This window comes from Leptinotarsa decemlineata, unplaced genomic scaffold (genome assembly GCF_025532065.1).
Source record: "Leptinotarsa decemlineata unplaced genomic scaffold, Ldec_3_MD MMD2_tig00000133_RagTag_RagTag, whole genome shotgun sequence".
NCBI classification, from domain to species: Eukaryota; Metazoa; Arthropoda; class Insecta; order Coleoptera; family Chrysomelidae; genus Leptinotarsa; species Leptinotarsa decemlineata.
This window is the reverse complement of record NW_027412542.1, coordinates 3,438,952-3,459,032: the sequence shown is the minus strand read 5'-3', so window position 1 is coordinate 3,459,032 and position 20,081 is coordinate 3,438,952. Positions and strand designations below refer to the sequence as shown.

At 36.3% G+C, this 20,081-nt stretch overlaps 1 long non-coding RNA gene across 1 annotated transcript; it reads right to left on the bottom strand.

Moving 5' to 3' along the window:
* Positions 1–7,635: 7,635 nt before the first annotated feature.
* Positions 7,636–9,035, bottom strand: LOC141481251 (uncharacterized). Its single transcript, XR_012464830.1, has 2 exons — positions 8,744–9,035; positions 7,636–8,304 (listed from the first exon to the last, which is right to left on the bottom strand). It is a non-coding gene; the product is annotated as an uncharacterized lncRNA (long non-coding RNA).
* Positions 9,036–20,081: the final 11,046 nt, after the last annotated feature.

The following is a 20,081-nucleotide window of genomic DNA, read 5'->3' as shown; positions in this document are numbered from 1 at the left end:
GTAAGAATATTCAGAAATCCTTTTCTTATTGCACATCTAGGACATGAAACGTACCTACATACAAAATTTCAGCCTTCGAAAATATATCACCACGGAGAAACAGTGATAAAAAGGTAATTTCCATATGTAAACGCGCCCCTTCCATCCCCAGTAAGGGAGCCTCAGTATAGCATTACGGAGAAACAGTGATGAAAAGGTTATTTCCATATGTAAACGTCCCCCTTTCATCCCTAGTGAGGTAGCCTCGGTTGAAATATTCGAAAATCTTTCCTTACTGCACATCTACAATATAAAACGAATCTAGTTTTAGCCTTGGAAAATATAAAGGGACGAAGAAACAGCGATTAAAAGGTAATTTTCATATATAAACGCCCCCTTTTTATCCCCCGTGAGGGGGTCCCAGTTGGAATATTTAAAAATTCTTCCTCATGGCACATCTACAATACGAAACGAATTCATATACAGAATTTCAGCCTCTGGAAATATAGCGGTATGGAGAAAAAGCGATGGAAACGTATTTCCATATGTGAACGTGCCCCTTTTATCCCCAGTGATGGAGTCCCAGTATAGCATCAACGACAAACAGTGATGAAAAAGTAATTTCCAATATGTAAACGCGCCCCTTTCATCCCCTGTGAGGGAGCCTCAGTTGGAATATTCGAGAATCTTTCCTTACTGCACATTTACAACATAGAACGAATCTACATACAGAATTTCAGCCTCTGAAATATAGCGGTACGGAGAAACATTTTCATATGTAACCGCACCCCTTTCATCCTCAGGAGGTCACACCAGTGGGAATATTCAAAATCTGCAACATAAAACGAACCTAAATACAAATGTTCAGTCTTCGAAATTATAGAGGGACAGAGAAATAGTCATGAAAAAGTAATTTTCATTTGTAAACTTTCCCCTTTTACCCCCACGGGGGCTCCTTAGTTAAAATATTTGATAATCCTTCCTTATTGTGCATCTAAAACCTAAGAAGCACATATATACCAAATTTTAGCATCCTAGGTCTTACCAGTACCATAAACAGAGATGAATAAGTGTCATGTGAGTTGGTGCTGAAAAGGCAATAGGGTAGGTTTCCATGCCAAAACATAAGATGTCCACCAGGAAGGATTACAGTGTTCTATGTGAGTGAAATTGTATCTCTTTCATTTAGTATATTGGGTAGCAATCATGTGATACCTGATTCGATTCCATAACGAATGCTTGGAATACTGAGAAAACTGGAATAGAGAAAACTGTTTTTGTATAATTCAGTGTTTATATAAAAGTATTTGTTTCGAAAGTATTTTTCTTTCGTGCAATTCAATGTCTTCAATGCTTGATTTCCACTTGCTATCGTCCAACCCGTCTTAGGAATCACATGTTAAAAAGTAAAACCTCATTAGTCCTCAGCTCGCACAAGTTTCGACTTCTGAGGGTTGTCGTTCGTAGGGGTCCAACAGCTGGTTAACCGCTTTTCTTCCAGTTCATGTCTGGAAGTTACTTTTATGCAAGATCTGCACATCTTTGTATAGAGTTAATTTTTGGAAATTGATTGCTTCCTTCCTTCTTTTGGAAGATTTCCACGTTTTTTGTATAAAAATGAAAAAGTAAAAAGCCAAAACCTTTTTCCTTTCGAAGGAAAAGTGGAATACAAATATTTAAATTGCAGTTTTTGTTCATAAATACCAGAGGTAGCAGGTAATAGGAAATCAGCAAAGGGCACAAGAGGAGAGGCAACTAGGAACCATACAGACTATTCTGAAATCATGTCATTGCATACGCCACTACTAAAAACTTCAATAATACATTATCAACAAATTTCACCTCTTCAACAAATAATATTACCCATTTTGAGTTGAAGAGTATATGTTTGAGATTGCGATTACATTCACAAGGGTTCAGAAGTACTTCACTATTTTTCCGATTCTGATCGATGTTGCTTTTTCTGATCCCACTGAACTGAGGGCATCAAAGAAAAAACTAAAAAAAAAGGTTCATCTTGATAAAGTCATATGTCATACAACCTAAAAGTATATTCAAGAGTACAATTTTCTATCCATTTGATGGAATGAATAACAAATCACTATCAGAGTGTCTGATTCGTTTCTTACCTGGTTCTATTCCAGTCCTGGAAGAGAGAACTTCGTAGGTTCTCCTTTTTTTGTTGAAAAATTACTATCTCTGTGTTTCTCACACATTCAGCGTATTCATTTCACTTTGTTCCTCTTCAAGCTGTCAAAAACATACTACCGGTTTTAAAGGAATATAGTTTTTCTCCTACAAAACCAGATTCTAGTGTGATTACACTATCAAACTTTCTCATAACCTACGTCCACCGAGGCTCTCTTTTTTTGTAGGCTAACTACTCTGGAAAGTTGCCTGGTATCTCAGCTGCCTTGAATATCTTTCATGTTAATGCAGTAACTACAAGAATATCTGTCATTACCAACAATAATTTATATATTTAAGCTCCTAACCTGTGAGTTCTTTGAGTTTATAATCTAAAATTGCAATCTTACACATACATTTCCCAAAAAGGGCTATTTTTATATGAACACGCCTGGAAAAACTATGGTATAATGCAACACGTGTTGCGGTTTTGTGAACTGTATAGTGAAAATCCCACAATAATATAATTCTCGATTTCCGCTCCAACAAGGCAGTTGTTCATGAGCAATCGTTATAATTAGTTTATTTAAGTATTTGAAATCCGAAAACGTATCTGAAAACTTTCTGATAACTTTCCAAGTATTTGAAACCACCAAGACAACTATTATAATCCAATGCAAATTCCCTCTGAAACTTTTAAACTGAATTGGATCTTTTGCATGACCACCGTTTGCAAAAAAGTTAAAACAACAACAAACTTCGTAGAAATAATTGCGTTGGAATTTATTTCTAGAAAAAAACTTTAGTGAACATCCGTTCGTTTACTTTCCGCTTTCGGTTCGTTTCGGATACTTTGGCAGTGTCGCAGTAGGGATGAATAAAATGGGGCTCGGTGCGGTGATGAACGTTGCCGGTAACATTGTCATTGTTATCATTTTGCATATCGTCGGTCTAAATATCTTAATGCGTGACTCCAAAAAATACAATATTAGACATTTGATGCTATCTAGTGAAGTATTTTGTACTTGCGGATTCGAGCAGGGTCCTATATCAGGTATCGCCAACGCACTCGCTGAATACTTAGATTTGCTTTCATACAATGGGCACCATAGGAGTGGACCACTATTTTCCTCAAAGTCTGATGGTAATTATTAGGATTATCTTGGTCCTTGAACTTCAGATAACTTTAATAATATCGACCAATCGATCAGTATGTTATTATGGCTACCATGGAGGATATTCCAGAAGGTTGTTCATGGGTCCGATTGAATAGCTTCACATTCCAGAATCTGGATTGCCTAAAGATTACCTGGCAAGATGGAGAGAAGGTTTTCTGGCTAGTTAGTTTTCTGTTGTCTATAAACAGCGATACATTTTTGTTCCCTACTTCCTGATGAAGGTAGTTACAGACTGATCGCCGATCGAGTTTTCACTAAATTGAGGAAAATGTACCTGCCAACTTTGGAGTAGATTATCATCGCGAGAAAATTCAAGTCCTGCTAGCAGTTCACCAGATCAGGTTTTCAGCATTTAGTAAAATCCCATACTTGTCAGTTGACCTGAAAGTTCACTAATTAAATTGGGTAATCGGTGTGTTTAAGACACACACCCAGGTCGCAATTGGGAGTCGAAGAGTTCCACCCTCCAGCTAGCTACCTACCTAAGTACATAATGTGACATCTCTCCTAACGAAAATACTATCTATGGGATCGACAGAAGACTCAATCCACGAAATTCGACCTATGTCTTCCAATGCAGGTTTCACTATGAACCAATAAGTGTAGTTGTACTTAGAAATTGATTCAGCCAAGTATCAATGATGAGACCTATGGCAAGTCAAAATAGCGTTTTTTGGCGTCAACTCACCAATGCTCTGTTTTTGGCCTTTGGTTTTAACTAGTTGCCCTGCAGTACAGTAAAAAAATATTCAATAAAGGAAAAAATTTCAACTCTATTTGGTCATTCACTGTATTTTCAGAATCATCAAATCTATTGATTTCCAAAAGTTTGAGTTTCAAACCTTCCTCTTCCAGATGGAAAACATTAAAGTCTTGATTGAACTCGTGCCTCTGTCCCAACATATGGTTCACAAATGAGAAATTGGTCTTAACATTCAAGAAACTACTCCTATGGTCTTTTATTCTTTGCGAAGGATTGTCCCCGTTTGGCCCATATAAAGTTTTGGGCATGATTACCGGCACTGAAGTTATGTTCCAATGTTTTCAGTGAATTGGCTAAAATTAATCCTCACAGCGATTCTCCCATTTCTGTAACCCATCCAAATAGTACTCGGCGTTTTTCTCTGCAGAATAATTGTTCACATAGATGATTGCCACTTCATTTGTCGAAAATCTCTATCCTCTGAGTTAGATCTGGTGAGTAAGGCGGATGGTCAAGCATCTGAAACTGTAATTCGTGCACCCAAGTTTCATCTACAGTGATCAATCGGTACCGAAACTTGGATTTATTGCGCCTAAACTGCGCCAACAGAGCGTTGGAAATGTTCATTCGAACACGTTTTTGTTCTAACGTGAGGAAACGCGGCACCCAACTCGCGGAGAGCTTTCTCATACCTGAATATTGATTTAATATGTGACAAACACGTTCACAACCTCTGCCATCTTTCTCACTTCAATTCGGCGGTCGTCTAGCAACATTTCGCACCCTTAGAATGAAAGTGACTGAATTCAAAAAATGCAGTTTGTGGTAAATGAGCAAGAAAGTTTTCAAAAAAGTATAGTATTGAATACATCTCAATATAACTCTTTTGTGTTCCGACGCATTAGATCGATTTTTAGCAGATTTATGGATTAGCCTTTTGAGTACACCGTGGCCAAGTAATTTTGTATTTATAATATTTTTAATATATATTTTGACATTAAATATAAAGTAGTTACAAATTGAGTCACTATTGCAAAATTATTTTTGAACTTTTTGAGATTTTTTATGAGTTAGGTCTGTTTATGACGCATATTGGAGAGCGTTCTGTTGACATAATAAATAATAAGTCATTGTTGTACTGAGAGTTCTGTGAATACAACGTAGTAAATTGAAATGCAAATTTTTTAAAATCAAATGTATCTATTTATTTCAAGTCTTTACAACAGTCTTAATAACTTTTCATTTAAGTCTTATCATTAATGAGGTTGTAGTAACTAATTGCCTCTTTTGACTAGCAAATAACACATTATTTTAGAAACATAGTCTTAGATTACCCGTAATTTACATTACGCTTACAAACTAAAAAATCTTATGTTTAATCAGTTTAGCAAACAGTACCTTACTGAAAATCACATAAAAGAGTTACTTTTGCAAATTATAAATTAAAATTCACATACTTCGATAACAAAACAAAATATATCTTTAAACTTATTAATGAAAAATAACATTCAAAGTCAAAACTCTTAATAACTGAGAATCACATGAAAGAGTTATTATTTCAAACAGAAAATAAAAATCACATCCTTATATAGCAGAATAAAAAATATCTTTTCAATTAGTCATTAATAACGACGAGTAAGATTTGTAGTAAAAACTTTGTTTTAATAGGGTTTTTTACTCATTGTTAAATAAAGATTGATAAAAAGCAGCGTAAACATTTGGTATCAAGTTTTTTTTAAGTAACTCACGGAGATCCTTTTTTTTGTTAGTACTTAACTCAATCCTTTCCGAATACAGTTTTCTAAGTTCCAATTGTTCTAGTGTCGGCATTTTCTTCCTTTTGTTTCTGACGTTAAGTATTTTAAAATCATCTTTGTAAGAAGTCTTGTAATAGATCAGAAATGGATCTTGTTTCGTAAACTTCAGCAATTTAATATTATTCCAGTTACACGTTTCTCTATCTTCATTTTCTGAGAAGTTGTAGCCCCATTGAACTTGTAGATCTTTTAAATCAAAAAAATAATGAAAATCAAGTTCGTGAACAAGAATTGGGGATCCATTCTTCTTAGCACTTCTCATCAAGGTGACGTATTGTTGAGGAATGTATATGGGACCAGACTTAAGACTCTTTTTCACTTCTTTCTCTATTAAGCTATGCACGCTGTCCCCTTCATTTTCTGTATGGCCTTGTATCAAAAATTTATGAGTTATGGAATGGATGTTTTCAAAATACACAACCGCAAATGAAAAGAAACTCGCTATAAATTTATTTTTATTCTGGCCACCACAGTTGTCAGAATATAAAATGACATCTATTTTTTTTCCTCCGGATCGTGCATCAATAGATTGAAGGTAGTTGAATAAGCAAGATCCTAATTCATTTGAGCCTCTCTTACCTTGAGTTTCGTCCCAAAAATAGCAATTTACGCTTTTATAACAGCAATACTTAGAATCAGATTTTACTTCCTTCGGTTTATCCAACTCTACTATGGTAAAATTGAAACTGTTGAGCCTCGATTTATAGTAAAAGGCAGAAATATCGCCCTTTGGACATTGCATCACAGCCTGAAGATCAAAAAATTGCGCAAACAATCGTATCACTGACGTTTTCGCGATCTGTTCGCTTTTCCTCTCGGGATAAAATTTTCTCTTTCAAATGGGTGTCATATTTTCCTTGAATATTTAGTCTGTTAGCTTCTGGACATAGTAAGTATTGATTACATAAGTCACATTGATCTTTTTTTGGCTTGAAAAAGCCAATATTGAACTCAGTAGTAAATATCTCGTAGAACTTGTTGAACTTTCCGTAGGTCTTATCATTTTGCTTTTGATTATCAACATAATCTCTGTATATTTCTGTGATCGTTCTTGAACCATCGATGTACTCTCGTGTTGTCTGTGCTCTTAAATAATGAGACTCTATCCGGGGAATAGAATTAATGTGGTCTCTCATATCTTGAATAATATTTGCGTCAACTTTAATATGTCTGTAATGCTTACCTCTTAAGTCTTTCTGCACGAAACCTTCAGTGTCTCTCTTGCTTTTAACGGTGCGAATCATGCGATCAGAAATGTCTGAAGTTTTCAAAAAAAAATGTTTTGCACACTCGCCGTTTCTCATTATTTAGAGTGAAATAGAATGCGTGGTTAAATTTTCTTGGATTTTCAGCATTAGAGTAACGATATTTTGGAGATATTTCGGCCATACTTGAATTCATAAAGGAGCGCTGTAGATCAATTTCATTCAAATCCCAGAATTTTTTGAAAAGACTTGATCTCTGCTCTTCGCTGATATTGTCTCGACATTTCAACCTACACCTTTGAGAACACGGTGGTTTTACGGAGCGTGCTTTGATTTGACGTTTTGATTTAGAGATAGAAGTGTATGCTTGCCCACTATTCCTTGCAATTTTAGCGGACGTCTGTTTCCATTTCGTGGTATCCCGTCTCCTTTTTCTGCTGTTGGAAAAATAATTGTTATCTTGATTGGTGTTTTTGTCGCATTGTGCACTACTGCTACTTGATGACGAACTGCTGCTAGATGAAGAACTGCTGCTAGATGAAGAACTGCTGCTAGATGAAGAACTGCTACTGGATGAACTCATAGAAGATGAACTACGACGGGAAGATTTTTTTTTTGACAACAAACTACGGGCAGGTGAATTGTTAGGAGGAGACGTCTGACTGTGAGATGAGCGGGAGTCAAAATTAGTTAAACTCTCACGACTTTTGGAACCCTTCTTCTCTGGCACAATTAATGTCGGATCGCAATCGCTTAGGTCCACATCGTTTTCGCCGGAGTGTAATGGTGACATCTTGTATGTATCAATTGGAGTCGATTTTCTTCTGAGGTGAGATCCAGATGAAATCTTCGATGATGATGATGACATGTTATTTATTTCAGGATCAATGATGGCTTTCTGTGACAGAGTTTTTTCCACGTTACCCTCGTAGCTGTCATTAATTACTTCACCTACATCACGATCTAGGTGGACGTGTGTATGTAAGTCCTCAATTTGAAACGGAAGTGTTGTGTGTAGTAATGAGCATTCATTATGATATACAGCATCAGAATTAGGTTGGTTTTCTTTATCGCAACTCCAGTCATTCGGAATAGGTGGATTGGTGATTGTTACACGATACTGATTTTCTACCCATTGAGCAACATCGCTATTGAGACACTCAACTAAAGGCTCCCTGTCTTGTTTTTCTTTTTCATCAGTCTGCAATTTTGGAGGTGTTAGTCCCATCAAACTAAACATCTCTTGAACTCGTCTTGATGTTGTCATTTCAACTAGTAAACTTGTGAAGTAAAGTCTGAAACAAAACAAATTTATTAAACTGTAATTCATCGTTTGGATTTAAACCCTCTCTCTATTATAGTCGATCCTTCATTACTAAAGATCGTGATCATCATTCTTATGCTCAAACAATCGGTTTGTTAAAATACTTAGTACTTAAATCGGTACATAACGTACAAAACTTTTATATTAAGGTGACGTATTCAAAAAAATAGCCAACTAATCCTTCTTATTTTTACTACTAAACAGGCTCAATATTCAGAATAACAAAAATAATAAGTATGATTTTAGTCAAAAATAGACCTATTCGTATAAGAGCCGTTTGTCTTTAATTATTATTTTTTACTAAATGGACCTAATCTGTTAATGGTCACTGAACACTATAACATATTTTGTTCTATACAGACCTATTTTATAAATGGTCACTTTATTACAAAAAAATTGTTGTTACCTACCTTCACAGTATTTGCAATAAACAGACACAATTCGAGATCCGCCGATGTTTTACACGTCCACTAGAAAACACTTCTGACTTAATACTAGTTCTGCCTCTTTCACATAACATGCATAAATGAATAGCGGGAACAGTAAAAGAGACCGAAACATGCGCTGTCCCTGTTATACTTAGAGATAGGTGACTTTTTCTTTACAGGGTTATAGAGTTTGCTTTATAAGGTCAGTTTATGGTAAAATCGAGTATTACAGGAATTTTGAGTTAAGTCACTTTCATTCTAAGGGTGCGATTTGATGAAGTTTGGCGATGTTTTCGTCGGTAGTTGCAGTTACATGAAAACTACGCGTCTGAAATGGCTGAAACTTTGGTGAGCAACTGTCAACAGATGAACAACGAAATTCTTCAGCTTTTATTCACGAGTGCTACTATTTTCATGTTGAAATCGGTAACTTTTCAGACCACCATGGTTGGAAGGTTTGTGGAAAATTACAAAATCATGTTCATTATTGGTTTTAGTGATAGTCAAATCATCTTTTGATGGTTTACAAAACCGCAACACATGTTACGGTTGTGTGAACTGTTCAGTGAACTCACAATAGAGTGTTACTTGAATACGTTATATATTTTCAACACGTATCGGCTAATGGAATCGAAAAATTTCTACTATTCAAAATTAAAATTGTTCTGATTACTTATAAGTGGTTTTCTGTCCAATAAAACTAACAGAATCATTTCTCTCCATTTCAAGTGTTCACACATTGACATTTTCTTGGAAATTTTGTATTACTCCGTCGTATAAGTCAAAATACTTATATGAGTCGCTTACATCTCGAAACTATTTTTCGAAGTCAACGTTCCGGAATCCGTTCAGAGGATTTGCATTTTCAATGGCAGGGTCGAGTCCATTGATCCTCAACTCTCAACTATTCCCAATCCTCAACCCTCCAAGTCACCGATCTCACGTTTCTCACAATAGAATTATCAAGTGTTCCTTATTTCGTTGGAACTGTTCAGAACAATTGCTGCCATTCTGGATGAAGGCACGTTCAACACCCATTTTATGTACGAATTACGTCTGGCTTGAAACTTGATGATAGTAATGGAGGTGTTTCGCGTGAGCCATTGATCCATAAAGCGACGTCTTTTATTTCAGTCCAGTTCAGTGAATTGATCTGGTTAGTTGAGATGTCTAGCATTGCAAGGAAGTTAACGAGATGTTGACATAGGGAATTTTGAATTCACAAATAATTTTCTGAAGGATGCAATTAATCACTTTGTTAACGAATTTCTCATCATAATTGAAGTACAATGAAGTTTCTGAATATACCACAGCACTACTATACGGCACTCACGGCATTTATGGCCACTAATTATTGCAATTTAACATTCGTGGGGCTTTGAGATCACAGCAAAGCATTCTATACCCTAATTTCATCCGTCAATTTCATCCGTCTTTCCTCCTGTTCTTGAAGATGAAGACTCCGAGATGAATAACGTCTTGCTCTGTTAGTCGAGAAGAACTACATTGGGCTTATCAGCTTATATGTGCGTATTGATGGGGAATGAATAGTTCAAATAAATTCGTCGCGTCTCATCCCTCATACTCCAAAGTGTGAGCTGGTCGGACCCTCTCCCTGAAGCTTCATTTAGCGACAGTACATATTTTGGAATTGATTAATATGGAACCGAGGTGATTATACTCTTTTATAATCATTTCGCTATTTTTTCAAAATCTTATATACCATTCGCAGTCATTCATTGGGTCCCAGAAGATGTTTTTATACTTACTATTAGATTTTTGTGTCCGTCGTTCATATTTCATTGACTGTTATTTTGTGAACGTAATTCACATCGTTACCTCTACGAATTTGCCACACTTCACTGTAAAATAAACTGCGAGAGAGACGATCTCAGGTGTTATTTTAAAAAATGACTCAATAATATAATCAACTCAATCCCTCTACGAAACCCTTCATCACTTGGAAGGATCGATTGCAGCTTGAGAAATGGTTTTGATGCAGATTATGTGGAATGAATCAGTGGACAGTTGTCCTGGATTAGATTAGATAATTTAGGAAACACTTCTTCCATGAATAGCATTTTACAAGTGTTGTTGATGACGGTGAATCTCAAGAACGTGGTTGTAACGATGAACGAGAACGAGAATGTTTCCTACTTATTCAGCAAACTCAAACACCTGCACCTGCAGTTTTGTAAGAATGTATCATCTTTCTCACCAACAGATTTCCTGGAGTCTTTGAAATGCACTAGATACTCGTTACGACAACAATAAAATTATTTCAAATTCTTGGGGTTCTTACTGAATACTCTCCGTGAGCAGGAAACTAGCAGAATAAATACTCCTGACCGCTCTGGATTAATTGAGTACAGTCTATCTCGTCTTGTGTTTGTAGATTTTTTTGCTGGTGAAATCCTCATTTGTCTACTTTGTAGTACATGTTCAAGAGGTAGCAAAAACATATGTGACTTTCTGAAACTTCAACTATGACTGATAATAAGTCCGTGCAAAGCTTATTGTTGAATGATTTAAAAATAGAACTTCAAACGGGTGATGATCAACTGTAATACCAAATATGCGCCAAACTTACTGACTTTCATAAGACAACAAGCATAGTTGGGGCACCAGTCAATCTAATAATAACACTGATGATCTTTAAACATGACTCAACCTCTGACGGAAGTACCAAACTCTTACGAAGGTTCGAAATAGATCAACAATGCAATATAATATTGACTATATTAACTATTCACTATAATATTCTTCATGCAGTCATTGTTAGCTCTGTTACGACAGCAACGCAAAGTACGGAAATCGCATTTAGAAAATGCCAAAATTAGGTACTTTTTTGGTGCTTTTTAGGTACCGAAGTCAAAAATTAGGTGCTCTGTAACTTACACCGCAACTCAATACTCAAAGTTACGTTGCTAGCATTATGTGATGCTAATTATTTTCTAATTATTGAACAAAACTTCCAATTTCGCTAAACAACAGATCTAGAATCAGGTCTCTCGAAAACGAAAACCAATGCTCTATCAGGTGTGAACTAAGCGTGGTAATAAAGTGCTGATGAAAACGACCGCGAATAAGTGAAAAAAAAATTCGAGATACCTGATTTGAGAAAAAAAAATTAACAATATGCAATAAAGTCTTGAGATACTCGTAAACTAATACATTGACATTCAAAATGAAGTGCTAATTAAGTGCTCACTAGATAAATAATAGTAAACCTAGATTCCATAATGCCTATGGGGCATCATGGAAAACCACTATGACTGATGGACTGAGTTATTACAGTACGTTCCTCGATAAGTAAGGGTATGAGAATAAAGTGCTAATTAGGTGCTCTTTAGATATTTATAGCAAATCTAGATTCTATAATTCATATGGGGCTTATGGACCCGATAACCATCATGGACCCGATAACCACCATTTAAAAAAATGTTTAAAATATGTGTTTTTCGTTAACCAGCTATCGCACTCCTACGAACAATAACCCTCAGAAATCGAAACTTGTGCGAGCTAAGAACTAACGAGGTCTTACCTTTCAACATGTGATTCCTAACACGGGTTGGACGATAGCAAGTGAAAATTGGGCGTTCAGCCTGAGGCTTGAACCATCGACCCACACATCGGCCGATTGACTGAGTGACCGACCGACCGGTAGGTCGGTAGCCGGGCGGTTCAACGTGGATGCTTTGTTCACTCAGTCGATCGGCCAACTTTGAGAATTGAGTTGCGGTGTAAGTTACAGAGCACCTAATTTTTGACTTAAGTATCTAAAAAGTACCTAATTTTGGCATTTTCTAAATGCGATTTCCGTACTTTGCGTTGCTGGCGTAATACAGCTGTCATTGTTCACTGTGGTTTAGGCGTTGAATCTGGTCATTATTACGCATTTGTTAAAAATTGAACGGACTGGTTTAAGTTTGATGACAGTTGTGTCACTAAATATTCTGGCGATATCTTAAATTTATTGAAGCCTCTGGAGACATCCTACATTTCATTCTATGAAAGAGAGGCCATTAGCAGATCAAGATCTTCAGATGATGTGGTGATGCAAGTTTTCATGGGTTTTCAAGCAGCTGAAAAAGCAAATGTGCCACTGGGATCAATCAAAGCGCCCCGGAGCGCTAATTAATTTTTGTTGTTGTTTCATAATTTCATAATTTGTATTACCTAGTTGTAAAATGAAAATTATTAATAAATATGTACCTACTTATGAACAATAAATAAACCAAATAAAAAAATAATATATCTGAATTTGACAGAAGACTTGATGAAGGAATGATTTCAATCATTATAGGAGGGCAGGTACTCGAATATTATTGGAAACTCCGGAAAAGAAGCCCATCCGCTTATTCCAAACATTACACGCAACCTTGAATGCCCTTCATACAGATAATTATACTTTACCCTACTGACTGACTCAATATGCACATTCCCAGAGAAGGGTGTCACTTTATAGAGAATTCTAATAGAATTTGCAAATGAATATTGTATAATGAGTAGCAAGTGTTTCCACTGAAATTAGCATTCAAAATTTGAAATATTGAAATGAAAATTCACAATTTGTATTTTTTTCTAGTAGAAAGACCTGTAATTTCATCGATGTTGCAAATTATCAGTTCAATAATGAAGTAATGAAAGGTAAAACTGGAACCTCTCATGTGATATGAATACAAAACAAACAATTTTCTCAACCGCCAGAAATGCCATACCACCTACTCTTCTCGACCCGTGTTTCAACAACCAAGTTAGCGTGTCCAGGAAAAAGTTGAAGGCATGTCGAGGGGAGTATTGCAGTTCTGGTGTTTGGAAAAAATGCTTGTTTTGGAGTTGTATAACACAACACAACAAAGTTTTTGTTTCGGGGTTGAAATTAGATGATTTTAATGTATTTCCACGTGTTAAAACCGAAAGTGACCATAAAAATTATATATTAGCTCTTGTTTTCAAGATATAGAATCATTATATTATATATATGTATATTGAGTTTTCAACAAATGAAATATTTCATCACCAACATTTGGTACACATGTTTGTTTACATAACACCCCTCTCATCAGCTGTTCTTAAGTAGTAAACATAACCTATGTGAGTTTGTCAATTGTACGCACGTGGTTGCTATTGAAATTATCGTGTGAAGTTGATTTTTAAATTAATTTAAGTGCTGATCTGAAATGCCTCGAAAGTGTGTGAATTCTGTCGATAGCTTTTGCTATATATGTGGTGAAATAACATTTAAGGCTCAGAAACGTAAAATGACACCTATCGTTAAGACAGCCTATGAACATTATTTTGGTGTGAAAGTTGGGGACCAAGATAAATCATGGGCTCCTCATATATGTTGTAATTCTTGTTCCGTCATATTGCAAGAGTGGCTGAAAAATAAAAACCGGGCAATGGCTTTTGCAGTACCTATGGTTTGGCGTGAGCCTACCAATCATACAGACGACTGTTATTTCTGCTTAACTCCTCCCATCAAGCAAGGTTTATCTATGAAGAAAAGAGGAACGGTTAAATACCCTAATCTCCCATCTGCTCTTCGGCCTGTACCACACTCAGACAATTTGCCAGTCCCTTCTCCACCCCAAAACTATGAAATTTTAGAGGAAGGTGATGAAGACTGTTTAGAAGGAGCAACCCATCCTTCTACATCCTATGACCCTGATTTTGAGGTAAGCGATAGGTCTAGTGATCCGCACAGAATTAGTCAAGCAGAGTTGAGTGACCTTATAAGAGATCTTCGCTTGTCTAAGGAAAAGGCTGAGCTGTTAGGGTCAAGACTACAACAGTGGAATCTTCTAAAACATGATGTGAAAATATTTCAGTACAGACAGCGTCAAAAAGATTTGCTTCCTTTTTTTGAGAAAAAAGAAAACCTCGTAGTTTGTTCTGATGTTAATGGTTTCATGGACTGCTTGAATTTGGATCACACTCCATCTGAATGGAGACTGTTTATAGACTCTTCAAAACTAAGCTTAAAAGCTGTACTTCTGCATAATGGAAATCAGCTACCCTCTATTCCTATAGGTCATGCAGTTCACATGAAAGAAACGTATATAAATATGAAAACACTTCTCCAATCAATCAAATATGAACAACACAAGTGGCACATCTGTGGTGATCTGAAAGTCATTGCTATACTCCTAGGAATGCAATTAGGGTTCACCAAGTACTGTTGTTTTTGTGTCTGTGGGACAGTCGGGATAGAAAATCTCACTATAAAAAAATGAACTGGCCTACACGAGACCTAAACCCTAATGAGAAAAATGTAGTTTACGAGCCTCTTGTAGATCCTAAGCATGTTCTCCTTCACCCATTACATATTAAGTTGGGACTAATGAAAAACTTTGTGAAGGCCATGGACCAGGAAGGACAAGCTTTTAAGTACTTGAGAGCAAAGTTTCCCAGGTTGAGTGATGCTAAAGTCAGGGAAGGCATCTTTATTGGGCCTCAAATCCGTGAAATCCTAAATGATCCTGCTTTTGACATGATTTTAACAGGAAATGAAAAAAGAGCCTGGGAAGCCTTTAAGGGGGTTGTACATGGGTTTTTAGGTAACAAAGGAGATGATAACTTCACAGCATTGGTTAAAGAGCTTCTTCAAGCTTACCACCAACTTGGATGGAACATGTCCTTAAAAATTCATTTTCTTCACTCTCATCTTAATTTCTTCCCACCAAACTGTGGAGCTGTGAGTGACGAACATGGAGAAAGATTCCATCAAGACACTGCCTTAATGGAACAGAGATATCAGGGCCGTTGGAATAAAGCAATGCTTGCAGACTACTGCTGGTCTGTGTGTAGGGATGCTCCAGAAGTGTTTTATAAAAGACAAGCTAAACGACAGCGATCTTACAATGAATCGGATGGACTTAATTGAAATTTGGTGGTACAAACTTCTTTTATTTGTCAAAACACTAAGAATAATGTTTTTTTTTATTAATTTTGTACTTAAAATATTCTAAAAGAAACATAACAATATTGTTTTATGTACTTTCACTTTTCACGTATAGTATAACTACTCTTTAAGATTAAGTACTGTGTATCTCAAAAACCAGAGCTAATAAAAATTTTTCATTGTTATTTTCGTTTTTATCACCCCAAAATTAGTAGAAATTGACTAATTTAGTGTAGGAAACATTCAAAAAATATTTTTTTGTTGTGTTGTGTAATATATGAAATTGGAAATGAAATGTTACAAAATTTTGATTCAGGTTGAATTTTGGAAAATAATTACATTTCAAATACCTTATTGATTGAATCAAATAAAAGAAATCCACCAAATTGGGAAAGAATTATCTCAAGGTATAAGAGAAATATATGGATCAGACAAATTCATCTCTTCAGCCTCGACTAAAGTGTGAACACTCGTTGGAATGCGTCTTCCGCCTCAAAACACAAACTCCTGAACTCAATATTTATCCCAATCCAAGTTTTTGTTGATATTTCGCAAGGGTTCAAGTGCCAGTAAATTGTTACGATAGGATGATTCCATGAAAACTTTTCTATTTATGTCAAGCCTTATAAGATGAGCATCCAGGCGGAGAAACACATGTGCTAGCAATATTGTACAACCCTTACGGAAATCTTGACCCAAGTTGAAAAGGATTGAGGACTCGATATATGTCACAGAGGCGGGTAATTCCTGGGGAAGTAATGAACGTGGTGGATGTTGTCCTTCGAATGATATAAAAATCGATTATGATGTAGTGAAATGGTGAAAACACCCTCTTCAATCATTTTCATTGAGTTTGGGAAGCTGATTTTTGAATTGAAAATCAGAAAAAAATATCTGAATAATAATGTAAAACACAAGTCCTACAGAAAAATTCTCAGGGTACTCTCAAAGCGGTGCTTGTGCGAAAGTAGCGATTCACATTGGATTTGAATCGCTGAAGATTAAATCCTTTTGGAAAAACGTTCTCAGGAAGTTCATTTCACATGAACGCAATTCTCCAGATGAGCAGCCACAGTCCGTCGTGTATTTCTGATAAGTACTGCTCTTGGTGGAATCAAATGTGCCAAGTCACTTGAACACCTCCCGTGAAAGTATCTATAAAAGAGAGACAAATCTCCAACCTTTCTTCGATGTTCTAGACCAGAAGTTCCCAATTTCTTTTGGTCTCGGAACCCTAATTGACTATATTTTTCTTGGCGGAACCCTATTTTGATAACTAAAGAAATTACCTAGTAGTTTGAATATTTTTCATGTGGGAAACAAATTATAAATGAGAAATAATATTGTAAGCAATACAAAACATGTATTATACAAAGATAAACACAATTAAGTAAGTAACTATTACTATTTCAATATGAAGAATGAAATTTTTTCACATATTTTCTTATAGTATTGAAATTAGGCGTAATGTCTGACAATTGAATACGAAGATCCGGAGCTACATCCAGCCTATTTCTGAACTTGTTTTTGGTATAAGCGTAAGCTGAAAAACCAGTCTCACATCGGTTAGTCGTCACAAAAGGAATTAGAATCACGATTGCATTTTCAACGATTGCGGGGTATTCATCTTTAAATAAATCCAAGAGTCATTCAGATCAGAATCTTCTGATTCGAATTTTTGTTTTGGAAGGGATGAACACTTAATGTCGATCAAATTCTCATACTCTGACACAGCATCGATGGCTTGGTATGTTTTGTGAATGGATTCTGAACCCAGTCGATGTCCTGTAACTTATCCGGGTTAAATGTTCAATTATGTTTTTTTCCACATCTGAGGTTACTCGTAACTCATTCTCTTCCAGGAAGTTATTCAAAAGTTTTTAGTTCCACACATTCTATCCAGAAGCAAATTTTGTTTTCAAGAGACGATATTTTGTTTTTTACTGTAAATGTGGTTACCGTTTTTCTTTGTAGGGACTGGCAGATTACGTTGAGTTTATCGAATATATCAACTAAGTAAGCCAATTTCATAAACCATTTCTCATCATGCAATAGCTCAACAAGCGTACTAACAGATACAGAAATGGGTTGTTCAGCAAAGAATATCGTAAACTCGTTGCGCAATTCAAATAATCTTGATAAAACTTTTTCTTTTGTAAGCCATCTTACTTCCGTGTGTAGCAAAAGTGATTGATGCTGACTTTCAACCTCTTCACAGGATTTTTTTAAAAGCCTCGACTGGAGTGGACATGCTTCATTGTAATTAACAATTTGTACGGCTTGATCGAGAACTTTCTTTGAAGCCGATGGCATATTTTTGCGACAAGGGCATGGCGATGCAAAACGCAATGACTGCTAGTACAATTGGGTGCAATATTCTTTTTTCCTGTTACAGTTCTTTTTATTTTGCCGACCATAGCTGCAGCTCCGTCGCATACATTTGTTCCAGTCAATATGGTGTTTAGTCATATAATTATCAATGACTTAAAAATTTCTTCTCCTGTTGTGTTGGTCTCCAAGGGTGTACAGAGAAATAAGTCTTCTTCAATTGATCCTTCGAATGGATATCTCACGAAAACAAGCTGTATTGATAACGCGGCGACATCTGTACTTTTGTCAAGTTGTAAAGCAAACATCTCACTGTCTTTCAACCTAAAAATTAATTAATCTTCAATGTGATCTGAAATCTAATGAATTCGATCAGATATGATGTTATTGGAACACTGAACTGCTGCAACTTATTTTGCTGCATCCGAGTACGCAACTGACGATGTCTGCAATACATGGGTTGATTAAATTCTCCGCAATCGTGTGTGGTTTACCAGCACGAACAATTCTGTAACTAAGCAGGAATGATGCTTGTGTTGCGCTTTTATTATCTGTTTTAACATATCTCAACCAAAAGGTTCAAGATGTTTGCCGTACCGGGATTCATGCGAAGTCGTATTAGATGTAGTTATGAGTCTTTTCTACGAATGTTCAACTGTTGGATGGGCGCGGAACCCCTGCGCCCATTCCACGGAACCCCAGGATTCCGTGGACCACCATTTAGGAACCGCTGTTCTAGACTATCAAGTTTGCAGGTGATGTTTGTGTCTCCAATCAGACAGATGGGTCTTTTCTGGGTAGAATCCAGCAACTTCAGGGTATGTTTAAGGGTAGAACTCCATACATGAGAACAATACTCCAAAGGAGGTCTGATCTGAGCTTTATGAAGCATCAAAAGTTGCTGAGGTGTGTACAGATTTCTGGTTTGGAACAGTGTTCCAAGCTTTTGAGAAGCAGCCTTTGCAATTCCAGCGACATGAGTGTACCAAGACATATTGGTGTCCATTTTAACCCCCAACTATCCGGTTACGATTTGGACCTGGTTACTTTCAACCCAATTCGAAATCATTTCTAGATCTTTATTAAGATATGCAACCTCCTGCTACCGGTGAAGATGTGCCTGCGTATTCGATGTCCTGGAATCCAAATAGAATGACGAGACAAGTATGCTATCGCCAGCAAAGCAATATATTGGATTCTTGTTTTTTCCAATAAGTCGTTTATATATAATAAAAAGAGGGTTGGAGACAATATGGATCCCTGGGGAACACCAGCGTTGATGGTGGAAGTATTCGAGAGATATCCATCGACGATATCCCTCGACGGCCATTTGTAGGGAACGTTCTTTCAGGAAGCTGGGGAGCCATACACAGAAATGGTTCGACAAGCCATAGCATCGAAGTTTTGCCAGCAAACTCTCATGCCAGACACGGTCAAAGGCCCTAGAAATATCAAGCGCAACAGCACTTGATTCTTCATGTTTCTCGATTGCGTTATTTCAAATATGGGTGACAAACAATAGAAGGTTGCCTGTTGATCTCTGGTTCCGAAAGCCATATTGATGATCGCTCAAGATGTTAAAGACTTCCAAATATTTGGAAAATGGCGGTTTACGATTTTCTCCATAATTTTTGACATCACTGATAGAAAAGTGAAAGGTCTATAGTTATCTGGAAGATTATTCTTGGCCTTTTTGGGAATAGGCTGAACGCGAGCAATCTACCAAGAAGAAGGAAAAACCCCTTTCTTGTAAGACATTTTGAATATAGTCCATGTATCCGAATGAGAAGAAATAGGAAATTATTAGTATGTTGGATTCGAGGAAAGCTCGATGGAATAACCATTAGAATCATATCATATCGCCACTGATAAGTAAACTAATGAATCCTATATTAATTTCAACAAGTTTGGTACCCAATTATGCTAGAAGTGATAAAGTTAAACCATCATTTGAAGCAGGTAAATGACCAGACCAAATGACAACTTTTAGACCAATTTCAGTTTCACAAGTTTTATCTAAAGTTATTGAGAAATCAGTACTTTTCAGATTGTTTACATTTAGCATGTTCAATACTATCCAATATT